Below are 13,781 nucleotides of genomic sequence, written 5' to 3' on the forward strand. Positions count from 1 at the left end.
GATGGATGGATGGATGGATGGATGGAAATTCTTTTGTCATGTACATGCTCAAAGCAGCAGGAGAGACAGAGGAACAGATGAATAAGATATACAATATATACAATAAGAATAGTAGTATACAGTAATATACAGTAGGAATAACATTGAGCCGACAGACATTCATAAATGAGTGACATCCTGGAATAAAACCAGTTTGGTCAGCAGATATTACGTCGTGGATTGTAGTTTCTAGACGTAGGGCAAGAGCCTTAGCCAAGATTTTTACATCACAGTTTAGGAGTGAGATGGGACGGTATGAACCATGCTCTGTGCTGTCTGTACCTGATTTCAGCAGGAGGAAAATAGATGCTTCAGCCATTGTCTCTGGAAGTGACCCACAAGACAAAGAATCATTAAACACATTAAGTAAGATTGTTGTTAGTTTGTCAGAAAATTTTTAAAGAGCTCAATAGGATGCCCATCAGGGCCTGGTGCCTTGCCATTTTGCATCGCCTTTAGTGCAGTAGTCACTTCTGCATGATTGAGTGGAAGTTCAGCTTCATTCCTATGAGCCGCTGTTACAAGAGTTGCCTGAAGATTGTCAAAGAAATGCTCCATATCAGAGCAGTCATTTGTAATCTCAGATGTATAACGATTTGAATAAAACGCAGTAAAGCTTTCTTTAATTTCTTCAGAATCAATTGTTAACTCACCATCATCTTTTTGTATTTGTGGGATTTGTTGTGCGGCTGAGCGGCATTTAAGTTGATGTGATAATAAATGTCCGGCTTTGTTGCCATGCTCATATACATAACCTCGTGACTTTAACAGAAGATGTTCAGTTTTTTCAGTTGATAGCAAATTATATTGTATTTGGAGGTCTAGCTTCCTTCTATAAAGCTCAGGAGAGGGAGAGACAGTACTGAGCATCTACCATAGAAATGGTTTTAATTAGTTCCTCTTGCCTAATTCAATTCATTTTGTTTTTTCTAAACAAATATGAGATGATTTCTCCCCTGATTACAGCCTTTAGTGTCTCCCACAAGAGAGAAGGTGAAACATTATCTTAAAAATTAGAAAGTCATCTATTTTTTTTTCTTATACATCATTTCACAGAAACCCTCCTCTGCCAGGAGAGTCCCGTCTAATTTCCAGGGCGGGCGTTCTGATTGGTAGAGAAGAAAGGCGAGGTCTGAAAACACAGGGGCATGATCTGACTCTTCAATGGTTAAATATTCAGTATTCTTGACTAAGGGGAGAACATTCTGATCAATGAAGAAATAGTCTATTCTACTATATGAATGATGTACATTAGAGAAAAAAGAAAATGACTTACTTTGTGAAAATAAAAATCGCCAGGGGTCAACACATCCTGTTTGGGCCATAAAAAACAGATAATATCTTGGCTTTTTTGGAGAGATTTGTAGGTTTAGAGCTGGAACGGTCAAGTGTTACGTTCATCACACAGTTCAAGTCTCCACCAAAAATCAGCTGTTTTGAGTTCATATCCGGAATTAATGATATTATTTTGCCAATAAACTTATCATCATCCCAGTTCGGGGCATAAATATTTATCAGAACCACAGGCTTATGGTACAGGAGCCCTGAGACCATCACAAAACACCCATGCGGGTCTGAGATAACAGTAGAAGCATTAAATTGAGTTCTTTTATGGATTAACATGGCTGTTCCACATGTTTTTGAGTTAAGGCTCAAGTGGAAGATACAGTAGGTTTTCACTCTCCTCTCATGTGCTCAGGTTAAAGTCAATACCACAGAGATTAGAAATAGTTCATCACTGCCTTTATATTTTATTTTAGCTGTGTGTCTCTCTTTGTTCTACAATCTTGTTGGTGTCTTCTGCTTTGGATTGTCGTCTGATTTGTTCAAAACAGTGAAGATGGAAATGAGCAAATTACAAAGCTTAAAAACAAAGCCAAGATGTAATGGCATCAACTTGTCAGTCAACCCAGACAGACCTTAATGTTAAGCATGGATTAACCATTTTGTAACAAGATACAAATTTCTGTCCATCTTAACTCTGAGGTTGGTGCTAATACATTTGTGCTCATGAGCTACTTCGGCTGGGTGGCCAAACTTTCTGGCCTTTAGTGTTTGTGTGTGATTAAAAACATTATATTTGACCACATTGTTTTAGATTCGAAATTTAATTAAAAATAGACCCATAATTTGTTATCATGAACAGTGGATCGATGAAGTGTCACATCTCTCAAACTTGATGTGAAAAGAGGAATCCAAGACACCTTGAGGTCCTCAGCACCCAGTGACGCCAATACAACAGATCAGAACGGATGTTAAAGTGAGATTTTGTTTGGATAAGACTGCTGCAGTAGAAACAAATAAAGGACTTTGACTTTACAATGAGAATGGAGACAGGTTCTGTGTTTATCTATGTCTATTGCCTCAGCTCCTCTCTCATCATGTTTTCCCTCATATAGCAATGTGGATTATCTTTTCAAAATATATGATTGAACTTGACAATATGGTTACTCAAACATAGAAGAGGAGTTAAAGATGTACACTGGTCTATTGTCTGAACAGGAAGTGAAAATTCAACTGGTGTATGCAAAGGTACAACATTTCTTTACCGGCCCCTCTTCAATTTTGTTTTACTGAAAGCATATGCCAGCATTGCTGCGATTTCCTTCTAGACCTTCTTTAGGGAGGTTTCAATTCTCCGACTGGGAGTGGAAAGTATTCTGACAAGAGCAAAGTGAAATATTACTTTAAACTTTAAAGAAAGAAAAAGTGACAAGCAAAAGTAGCACTGGGCCACTGCGTATACTGATATCTATATGAAAAGCAATGGAAATAAAGAGTTCCCACATGTCTCAGCTAAAATCAGACACAAGTTGGTGAGGAGCTGCAAAAGAAAATGTCTGCCTTTATTCACTTACTGTGAAAAAAACAAAACAACCCAAAAGTGGAGAAGCACTTAAACACACAAAGAAGGTCAGTATAGCAGCTAATCTGAAAAAAAAAAAACCCCTCTCGTCCTTTTCCTCAAAAACGTAGGCATTTAAAAATTAATCATCCTATTAACATTAACCACAAATGCTTTTTTGCTTGCTGATCGGCAGCAGTGCCCTAAGAGGCAAGTCTGTCACACTGGAGGATGGTGTCTATCTTTGAAACATAGCTATAGGTTAAGCTATTTGATAAGGTATTTGATGTGTTGTTTAAACAAACACAGGCCATATCAGAGCAAAGCTGTAATAATGGTGCAACATGACTACACACAAAGAACTTTGATAATTTCACCATGTTCTACTCTACTACACCTGCTCGCCTAGAGTCAGTAGAATAGCGAATACGAGCTGTTTAGGTGCCTCGTGTGTGTGTGTGTGTGTGTGTGTGTGTGTGTGTGTGTGTGTGTGTGTGTGTGTGTGTGTGTGTGTGTGTGTGTGTAGGGGATTGGGGGGGGTACAGTTCCCCCTGGTGCACTCAGAGGCTGGTAATTGGAGAGATACAAGCAAGATTGCTGACACATGACTTGTTCTAGCTGGGAGGCCTGAATCCTGCCTTTCTTCCATTCCTTCATTCCATTCATGTCCACTGGGCAGAGGAGCAGAGACCAGAGAACAAAGGCTGTTAAATCACATAGCCCCAATTTTAGCTGCTCCCACTTAACCAGCCTTGGATTAAATTGGCTTTCAGTTCTCTTTGCACTGAAAGCTGGCTGAACCCACAATTCACATAATGATGGGGCCTTTATCCTTAGTCTTTTGGTATAACTTTAGATTACAGTCTGCATCTATACAGTGCAATATTTTGTCCACCAGTACGTTTACAGTAAGTGGACACTGGTAGACTTTAAGTTGTGTTATAAGGATAACAGTTTGTGGCCTTTGAGCAGACGTCTCATGTAGGTAATTTATGAAAACTCAGTAACCAATCTACTAATTTTATTCCCCATCACTAGGGGGAACATAACAACATTTTTGACAGTTACAGGGCACAATGTAACCCCCTCAAAATAAAATAATGTCGGCATCTGAAAATGCTATCAGCTGCCCTTTACCCCACCTGCAAATTTCATCACTGCTCACTTACCCATGGCCTTGTGTGTGTTGAGTTTTTAAGCAAATTATGCATAACAGGCTCTTTCAGAGGAGCAGGCTATATCACAATGCTCTATTGTATAGATACTAGTGAGTACAGTTACACTTTCCCTTAATTTCCAACATCTGCTCCTTAATACTCTGAGCATTTTCAGCAGTGCTAATATTTAACTGTTCCATATGTTTGCCGAATAACTATAAATATCCAACTGTTGCCTGTTTACACACCCCACTGTTGCAGAGTTTGCTGGTTTGCATTTGGAGTCATTCTGGCAGCGTTTCTTGGCACCAGACAAATGTTAAGTTCAATGTGCAATTTCTTTTAGCTGTTTTTCCTCTCTGCCAACTCCTGGGGGAAAGTTGCTGCTAAATGCTCAAACTTGTTTACCAGCATGTTGAGGCTGAAAACAGCGCTGTGCAAAACACACCAAAACAGTAAATTAGTGAGCTGGAAAGTAAACTGACCCTGAATTGGATAAGCAGTTAAGTGGATTGGATGGATTTATTTTTCCATGCACTATTATCTCAAACAGAAATTGGTGGTTATAAATGGCTATCCAATACAAAGTGTGGTAAATTCAACGAGTCTTTACAATTCGCCATAAAGAACCTTAAGTGAAGTGAAATGCATTTTCATTTATGAGACAACACAGAGCAGCGAAGCTTTTCTTGGTTTCAGAAGCTTAGACAATGATTTCATGGCAGAAAGTTTAAGGTGGAAGAGAGTTACAGATATTCTCTCTGTCACCGTCTCCGAATGAGTCACCACCCAGGCTGCAACATGCAGCAGAGGATATCCCACGCGTCCTGCCAGGAAACTCATTACAATGAGTTAAATGCATGTCTTCGCCTCCTCTCAGCTTCCACCCCTGCAGTACTTGACTCAGCCCCTGTCCCCCTCTTCTCTGCCCACCTTTTATATCTCTTTCCTGTTGTCTTCATTCATATTGTGATTTAATCTACTTTTTTGATCTTCTAGTCTGTTTCTTTCTGTCTGTTGCCATTTCATTTTGCATAGCTCATTTTCTCATTCACTGGAGTGGAAATGCATAAAAAAAACCTCACAAATGCTCCAAATTCTGACAAATATTCAGTGTCTCAGTTTGCAATTTTTCTATTGTCCTTCAGCATTTCTACCCTCATTCTTTCACTCTTGTCTTGCTTCTCGTGCCCTCTCACAAACCCTTTTGTCTACCGCCGTCTGTGAGTCATTATATTTGTCTGCAAAGGCACTTCTCTGAGTCCTGTTATGCATTTTTCTTGCAGGAAGACAAAAGGCCAACAGCACCACTGACTCCCCATAGGCCTGTACATCCAAGTGTCTGTTCCTCCACTTACTGAGAAATAGTAACGACATATTAATAAAATCAATAACTACTGAATTCAGTTTGTTTTATATTGCACCAATTCACAACAGTTGACTGCATGCTAAAGATCCTAAAACTTTGGAATAGTATTGACTGACACATTAATTGTTTCAGTTGGCCTCAAGAGATTCAAACAATTAAAAAAAAACATTGTGTCAAACGATCAAACCACTGCATGAAGTCATGAGAAAACATGAGATTTAACATTCTGACAAAATGTCATACATAAATATTCAAGTGAAAAATTCTTGAAAAGTTGAAAAGTTTCTTTGATTTCTCTCAGTTTTGCAGGAAACTTTGAGTAATCAAATGCATCCCAATAGGGATCATTCTTTTCTCTGGACCTAATCCTAGAAATGACATTTTTTTAAAAATTATTCTGGTTGAATTGCACTCATGAGCAGTGCTAGAAATACTGTGACCTGAAAAAGAGCTCAAAAAACCAATAAAGATGAGACTAATGACTGGGTCAATGGTGGACTGATACTTCATGAATATTACAAATAATAAGGCATGCTGTCAATCTATGTCCAGTGTCTGACTACTATGGAGTCCAGGCAGCTTACTGATATACATACAAGGACTTTGGTGTCAGGGTCATTTTACACAGGATTTATATTGACAGCACAGTTGGCCTTACTCCCATATTGTCACATATAAGTGCTTGTCAGGAACTGCTTGGCATCGCATTTAAACACACTGAGAAAGTGTCATTTTTCAGTTTGTAAAGTTAAAGTGAAGGACCGTAAATGTAATCCCTTTTGCTAAATTTAACCAAGTAGCTTTTGGTGTCTATTCCTAGCCAGTGTGTGAAAACTCAAGTACAAAAATTAAGATTAAATTAATTAGCAAGTGAGATCAAACATTTTAGAGGTTCATGAGGGAGCTGGACCCTATACCAGCAAGAGTAGCTTTCTTCTACTAAAGTGTACTTGCTCCATTAGATCTGAATATATTTAATCACACTTATTTTATGCATTTATGCGCATTCATTAAAATGGCAATCCAAGGTCTGCTTGTATACGTAGTAACAATCATGCTAAATTATGACTAATTCATTATTAAAATATTTTAAAGACACAAGAAAAAACTGTAAATCAAATGTCTTTAAATGCAAATATGAACTCAGGGTGTACTATGCTTAACAAAAATGAGTAGCATGACATAAAAGATTTCAGTGTTTTCCCCCAAATGCACCCTCATTCACCTCTAAGTTAACTCGTGGGATCAAGGGTGACAATTAAACAAATAAATGGACTATTTCCTTTGCTTCTTAATTATTTTAAAGCCAACGGAGAATCTTTGTTTAAATGATAGGTATTTCTCTTTACTACAACCTAAATAAAGACAAATAATTCAAGGTTCTAGGAGGAAACAGCTTTTTAATACTTAAGAAAAGCAGCAGACATCCAATATTGATGATTAGGGTTATGACTTGTGTAATGAAATACAGATTTTTGCTTAAAAATACATGCACAGTTTGTTCATGTGGGAGTAGGACAGTGATTAACAAAACTATGTTTTCAGTCAAGTTTGAACTTTATGTTCAGAGTGACCATGTAACTATTAAGATAAAAGGCTGAAACTTTTATCTTAGGTCAGCATAAAGATGAGCTGATGACACTTGAGAAAACAGTGACTGCGGTCACCATGACATGCTGAGAAAATGAAGAGGCAGACAATATTGCCTGCTACCTAAATTATCTCCAACTTTTACTTTTATTACTAACCATTTTTAATTGATGTAGAAAAAAAATCTTTGAAAAAGTATTTAGTTTCTCTCCTTGTAAAGTACACAGCCAACAATCTGACAGCAAGTATTAGTCACACACGGCACTTGGTGATGCAAGATTAGTCATCTCGTCTTGAAGGCTCATCCTCATTCATTGTCACACACATAAATGCATGCAGCACGCCACTGCATGCGACCAAATGTACTTTTCATTTTATTTCACATCAACAAAGAGAAAAGAAAATGCAGAGAACTGCTGTCCCATTATAACGTCATATGACAATTAAAAAATTTTTAAAAAAACTGTGTGGAAGGAACACAGTTTTTCATCCTCACATTATCCACTTAGCTCCAGTGACTGCTTTGGTCTGACTTCAGTGCAACATGGACCTCAATGTCTGCAGTCCTATAGTTAGAGAAAATCCATCAATGTTGTCTCCTCCCCCCCACCGTCATTCAATCCTTTTTATTTAGACAGTCATGGAACTCCTGAGTTTTTTGTCAAGATATACTAGATGAATATTTAGTCCTATCAAAGCACATGGCCATGCCACGGCTGACCTGCAAAGTTATTATCTAATCTCAGGCCTTTGGTAAAAGACATCTGGCTCATGATCAGCTCATGACCCAGCTGTTTATGTTCTTCAAAGTTTGCCTTAGTCTTTAATATACTCGATACTAAAATCATTGGCAAAACGGTGCTTTTAACCACTTATGTCATCATATCCTGACCTCCAGAGCACTGCAGGATGTTTAAAGTCACTGTTTGGGGTAATAGTACATCCGATCTCAGTGAGTATTGTCGATTCCCTGCCAGAAAACTGTAGACTGGCCTTCAGTGTTAGAAGTGGGCAGTTGCCCTTAGTGGATTCAAGTTCAACTATCCTGAGGTGAAAATGGAAAATAGGATTAACTTGTGAACTGATGTGGTATCAGCAGTGAAGAAGACAATATTTTCAATATTTTTGAAATACACTATTGAACAAAAAAGCAACGATTGAGGGCATATTTCTCAGTTTACATTGTATCTATGATTAAAAACTTTGTATAATGAGCTTGTCGAAAATGTTGGGTGCCTTTTGCTTAAACCCAAGGTCCACTCACTGGATTTTTCACTCAAGCTAACGAGAGTACATTGTTTTGTCAAGCAAAGTTTTCTGTATTTGTTGTGAATGACATCCCTTAGAGCACAGGAGTGTTGTCATCCAACTAGCTTTCAACTCCTCAAAAGACATGTAACAACTGTGGGGAGCGCTTCACTGTGAAACAGCAAGGACTCTGGGAAAAAAAAAAAAGAGAAATATGACTGAACAGAAGAGACAACACCTGTTATCCCTGAACAATAAACTATACCTGTCACAGCAGCTGGGGGAAGAGGTCAAAGTGTCAGGAAAACCTGCATGTGGCCTGAGGTACAAAAGAGTTTTTGTAGTTTGTGTGACTGCCATTATTTCGATACACAAAATAAAGGCATACACAACAACATCTTTCATTTATAGCTGAAATAGTTAAAATTCGAGCATGTTACAGTAAGACATGCTAAAAGGGCTTAGCAAATGAAGATCCCCATACAGTCATTGCATGGTCTCACATCCGGACCCCTGCTGTTTTCCTGTCACTGTCTGCCTCTTCTTTGTTTCCACTTGTCAGCTCTCAGGAGGAATCAGAGGGAAAGAGATTCAGGATGAAGGAGACAAGTGAAACGGAGTGCATTCGGTCCAAACTAAAGATATCTCTGAATCAGTCTCCTCCTCCCTTTCACTGTCACTGTCACTTTCAATCTCTGTCCCTTCTACTTTGTCTCCCTTTGTGTCATACACTACCTAAAGTTTAGTTCAAGAAAAAGTTTTGTTGGAAACAAAAGTCAGACGATACCTTTTGGTTAAAACTTTACACCAAAGACATGATTCACACATACAACGGGATATGAAGCAGTGCTTTGTTATTATAGGCTGCAGGTGCTTTCAATGCAAGTCAGTAATGGCATTACAGTTGCAATTGTGCCATTACTTGCATTACAAAGGTTTCCTTTTGCACTATAATCATCTGATTTGATGTCATGTGGCGGAGGCAGGCAATATGGACATTTATTTTAATTGCACAAAAGGATAAGAGAGTGAAGTTCATCTGCAAAATACTGCATTATACTATACAACTATAATATATACAACTTTGTCTCTTTCCTCTCTACACAGACAGCATGCTAACGCAAAGCTAGCCAAGAATCCAAGAGCCCAGAGTGATGTTAACAGATTGCATACTTGTCCTCATTAAGACAGGGATTTGTTTTGTTGTGCGGCGCTTGCAGCCAAGTTTTACATTGTTAACATTGACATTTGAAGACTAAGGTGAAAGTAATGATACGAGTAAAATTATTAACTGGATTCCTTTATTTGCGTTATTTTTCTTAATCCAGCCACAATGAGATTAACTAATTCATTAACAAATACTGAATGGCCATAAAATTGGTGCCGTTTGCTTGCAATTCTTTATAATCTAATTTTTATGCAAAATTTTCCCCAAATTTTCCAAAATATTGCATTTTTTCTGAGCAAGCACCTAATGTGATGTTATATACGTACACATATATAATAAAGTATATTTAAAAAAATTAATTTGGGATTAAAGCTGCTATTAGGTACAATGGTACAAAACTGCTCTGTGACCCTAAAGCATTTCAATTATTTTCTCACCATTTTTCTATGCTTCAATTATAGAGACCTGCTTGATTCTATCAAAGTCTTTAAAGATATACAAAAGAAAATTACATGCCTTTCTCTTGCTTTTAACTCTGCATGCAAGACAAACAGTCTTCACAAACTCATTAGTGAAATCAACAGGCTGATAAAATGCCTGGAGACCCAACAGCTATAAAGCTGAGTCCATACAAAGGGAAGCAAAGAATCGTACTCATAACTGTGATGTGAGGCCAACATGCTTTTGATCTCCATGTGATGCTTTATTGTTCCTTTACTAACTGCAGGGAGAACTAGGGCACTGTCCATCATTTTAAATGTGTAATATTCTGATTGTAGTACTAAAATAGGACTTTTTTAAGTCTAATTAATGGTCTTGGTAATTTACTGCAAAATGATGAATGGGGACAAGTGTGAAGAGTTATCCACTGTGGTTCTCAGACAGTCCTGATTCACTATGCTGTGTAAATCTTTGAACAAATTGTTATCAAGCAACAGCCTTGTTGACCTGAATGACTGAAAAGTACAAGTTATGTGACTTCAAAAGTATTTTCACACTGCAGCATCTAAAGGTCAAAAAAATGTAAACGTGTGAGACACTCTGCTATGCTCTTCGTGTGATGGAAACAGATTGTGATCTGTGGAAATGAGAGCTTTATTTTCTAAGAGTTTTTTAGTGTCTTAAAAGGCAAAGATAAGAAGGAATATTAAGCAGAAATAAATACCAGGAAAAAGAAGAAGAAAAAGTTTGAGTACAAACTTATTTTCAATTCTTAACATGAATTAAAGAAAAGTAAATCCAACTGTATTCACTTGCTTCTGGGGTTAAATTGAAGTATAAAGGACATGAAGTGTCCTTAGGAGTGTATAAAGGACATGAAGTGTCCTTTATACACTCCATGAATGGCAGGCATGGAAAGTCGCAATTCTGACACAAAACCTGGATCACATCAAGTTTGAGTGCATCTTAATTACGTGTGGTGAAAAACATATTTATTTTTCTATGAAACAAGTAACTTATTGCCATTTCCTTTTTGTTTTACTGTGGAGCTCACTTGACTTCCACTCTTTTGTTTCACTCCTGGATGACATTGCTGAATGCACGCCTAATTCCTTTTGAGGCTTATTAGCAGGCATTTGACACCAAATTATTGAACTGCATGCGGTATCTGAGCTCAGCTCTTCGTCATCATGAGTTTTATGAAAGAGTGATTTCATTTTATTTTTTTGGACTTTATATTCTGATGCCCCTTACCTTGGGAGAAAGAGACTATGATTTGGAAAGATGTTGAAGAGAGTGTTGTTTGGCAGTAAAGATTGAGAGTTGTATTTTGGGAATGGACAAAAAAGCCAGCTGGAGACCACCTTGCCTTACCCTTTCCTGGAAACTCATAATCATCCCAGTTTCATCTGTTATTCAATAAACTGCCTAAACTTTTATTCCTGCATCTGCGCTTGTGTCCAGGAACCTCTATAGTGCATAGCATTGACACCTGAATCAGCAAACACTAACACAAAATCTACACATTAGGTGAGGTCTGACGTCACACTGAGGCCTTGCACTAAGTAGAAATCCACCTTTAGTCTTTAGTCAACAGAATAAACTGCTCAGAGATCAGGGGTAATCCTGATCAAGCTGTGTCTCAGTGGTTCACTTCTCACAAGGGTACCTTTCAGTTCCTTTCTAGTGGGATTACTTGACCATGAGCATCAACTGGAAGGAGATCAAAAGTTAAACCATTTACCAGTTGGCTGAATTATAATTCACAGCTACAAAATTTAAGTCTATTTGTAATTCATTTATTCAGATTTTTTTTTTTACTTTATGCAGTGTTATACATGTAATATTGCACAGTACACTCACCAAAACACAGCCAAAAGACATGGAGGGTACTTCTAGTCAGCAGCTAGAGGCAACTATCTGTGGTTGGGACCGGCATGAATCGGAGGGGTACTGGGGACCTGCAGTGACAATTTGATCTGCTGTTCGAGCTCTGTTACAAAAGCAGTTAAAGTATGTGCTATAACATCTTACTGCTAAATCTTACTGGACACTCTTCTTTGGTGGTTCCAAGATGTTTTGGCTCTGCTAAGACTACATGAACAAGTAGAGTTTAGCTGTAGTATCTGAGCTTTCCAGTGTATGTTTTAGTTCAGCAAAAATCCAAAATGTAGAGTTTAAAATATGTTTGAATTTCAGCTGCACCTGTCTCTGTGGTTCCCCTCCTGTAAGTAGCTAGATAGTTATCATCAGGGATAAAAAGAAAGACAAATACAACTCAACTGTTTCTGTCTCTGGTGTCCTGATAATGGGCTGCCCTAGATACAGACTGACAGAGCAGCTATCCCCTGAAACTAGCTGGCCCTGTATCAGTGAAGAGCATCACATACAGTATAACTGGGTGGTTAATAGCTGTCACAAAGCTCTTCACAGACTTATATAAATATGCAGGGATTCTTTTTCAAACACAACTCTTGCACTATATACCAAACTGTTCAGCGCGATTGAATGGGGATATGGCAAACAACACATTTCATTTACTTTTTTTCCACGTTGAATTGTAGCCCAGAAGCAGCAAAGGTTCTTCAACAGAAAACGCCTTACATCTACAGACCTAAAAATGAAGATGCATTGAATATAGTGTTGCTATCTATCTATACAAAAACGATAAACACCCAAACTGGGTGAGTGACTCCAAGCAGATCCTAATAATGACATCTGAGATCTCTGTCCAAAAGAGTCCACTCATAGGAACAATATATAGCAGGTACTGTGTAGGACTGTGAGAAAGTGGTTAGCCTTGAACTTATTTACCACATGTCCCTTAAACATATTAATCATTTACCCCATGTTATTTTACAAACAAGCTGTGTTTGATTATGTTGCTTTGGTCACACTCACCTTTGTTTGTCCCTCTGTTCAGGTCCTATATCCAAAACAGGTGTGTGGGAGGGGCCGACCCAGCACTTCCTGTTTATATAGGGCCATGATGTCAAATGAAGAGTTTCCTTTTGAATAGCATTGTTTATTTTCTTTAAAGTAACCTTTTTGAGTTGTATTGTATGTATTGTTTAACTTTTTAAACCATTGAGCTGTGCAAATGAGTTTGACAATTGGATGAATAATCTTATTCCTTTTTCTTTGTGTAGATTGTATTGTTTGATCTAACCTATTTCTTAATGGTAGAGACTAATGAAGTTCAAGTGTGTGTAAAATTCTGTATAAAACAAGTGAGATTTTTGACAACAGGGGTTGTTTCAGATTAGTGGTCTCAAACTCCAGCCGGTGTCGTGAAACTTTTCCAAGTGTCCCTGTTGCAACACAGCTGAATACAATTAGTAGGTCATTAGCAAGACTATAGAACTTGAATGCATGCTGAGATGGCAATTCAGCCGTCTGATTCATGTTACAGCAGCTCAGAACATGGTGCAATAAAAGTACTTTTAGAAGTAAACTTTTCCAAACATGCTTGCTCTTTCTCTTTTTTCCCCTCAAGTCCAACCTGAGGAAACTTATTGCAATAAATACTTGTGACATAATATGAAAAACAAATCTTCAAGGTTTTAATAGCTTAGTAAACTTACCTGTTAATTTGTGCACATATTGAACCGTATTTTTAAAAGCAGAACTGAAACATAAGAACAACAAAGGTGACTCACATAATATGTGATAAGTAGTAGGTAGCAATTCAAAGAAATAACTACAGATTAAACCTAGTATTTAGTTATAAATACATCAGTTGAGACAGCCACTTCAAAACATACTTCATGCAGAATTAACATGAAAGCGTGAAGTGAAGAATAAAATATTCAGCATGCTCCTCAATGATTGAACATAAGAATTTGCAGGAGATTCAGTTTCCCTCGACATCAAATTAATCCAGTGGAAGCTGTCTGCACGTCCATGGAGACTGCGCAAACATGA

General features: G+C 37.8%; 1 long non-coding RNA gene across 1 annotated transcript; it reads right to left on the reverse strand.

Moving 5' to 3' along the window:
* Window positions 1-7,706: 7,706 nt before the first annotated feature.
* LOC102212644 (uncharacterized) lies at window positions 7,707-12,792 on the reverse strand. Its single transcript, XR_311881.1, has 3 exons — window positions 12,759-12,792; window positions 8,514-8,567; window positions 7,707-8,438 (listed from the first exon to the last, which is right to left on the reverse strand). It is a non-coding gene; the product is annotated as an uncharacterized LOC102212644 (long non-coding RNA).
* Window positions 12,793-13,781: the final 989 nt, after the last annotated feature.

This window comes from Pundamilia nyererei, unplaced genomic scaffold (assembly GCF_000239375.1).
Source record: "Pundamilia nyererei isolate P.nyererei 1_Seehausen unplaced genomic scaffold, PunNye1.0 scaffold00086, whole genome shotgun sequence".
Lineage (NCBI taxonomy): Eukaryota > Metazoa > Chordata > Actinopteri > Cichliformes > Cichlidae > Pundamilia > Pundamilia nyererei.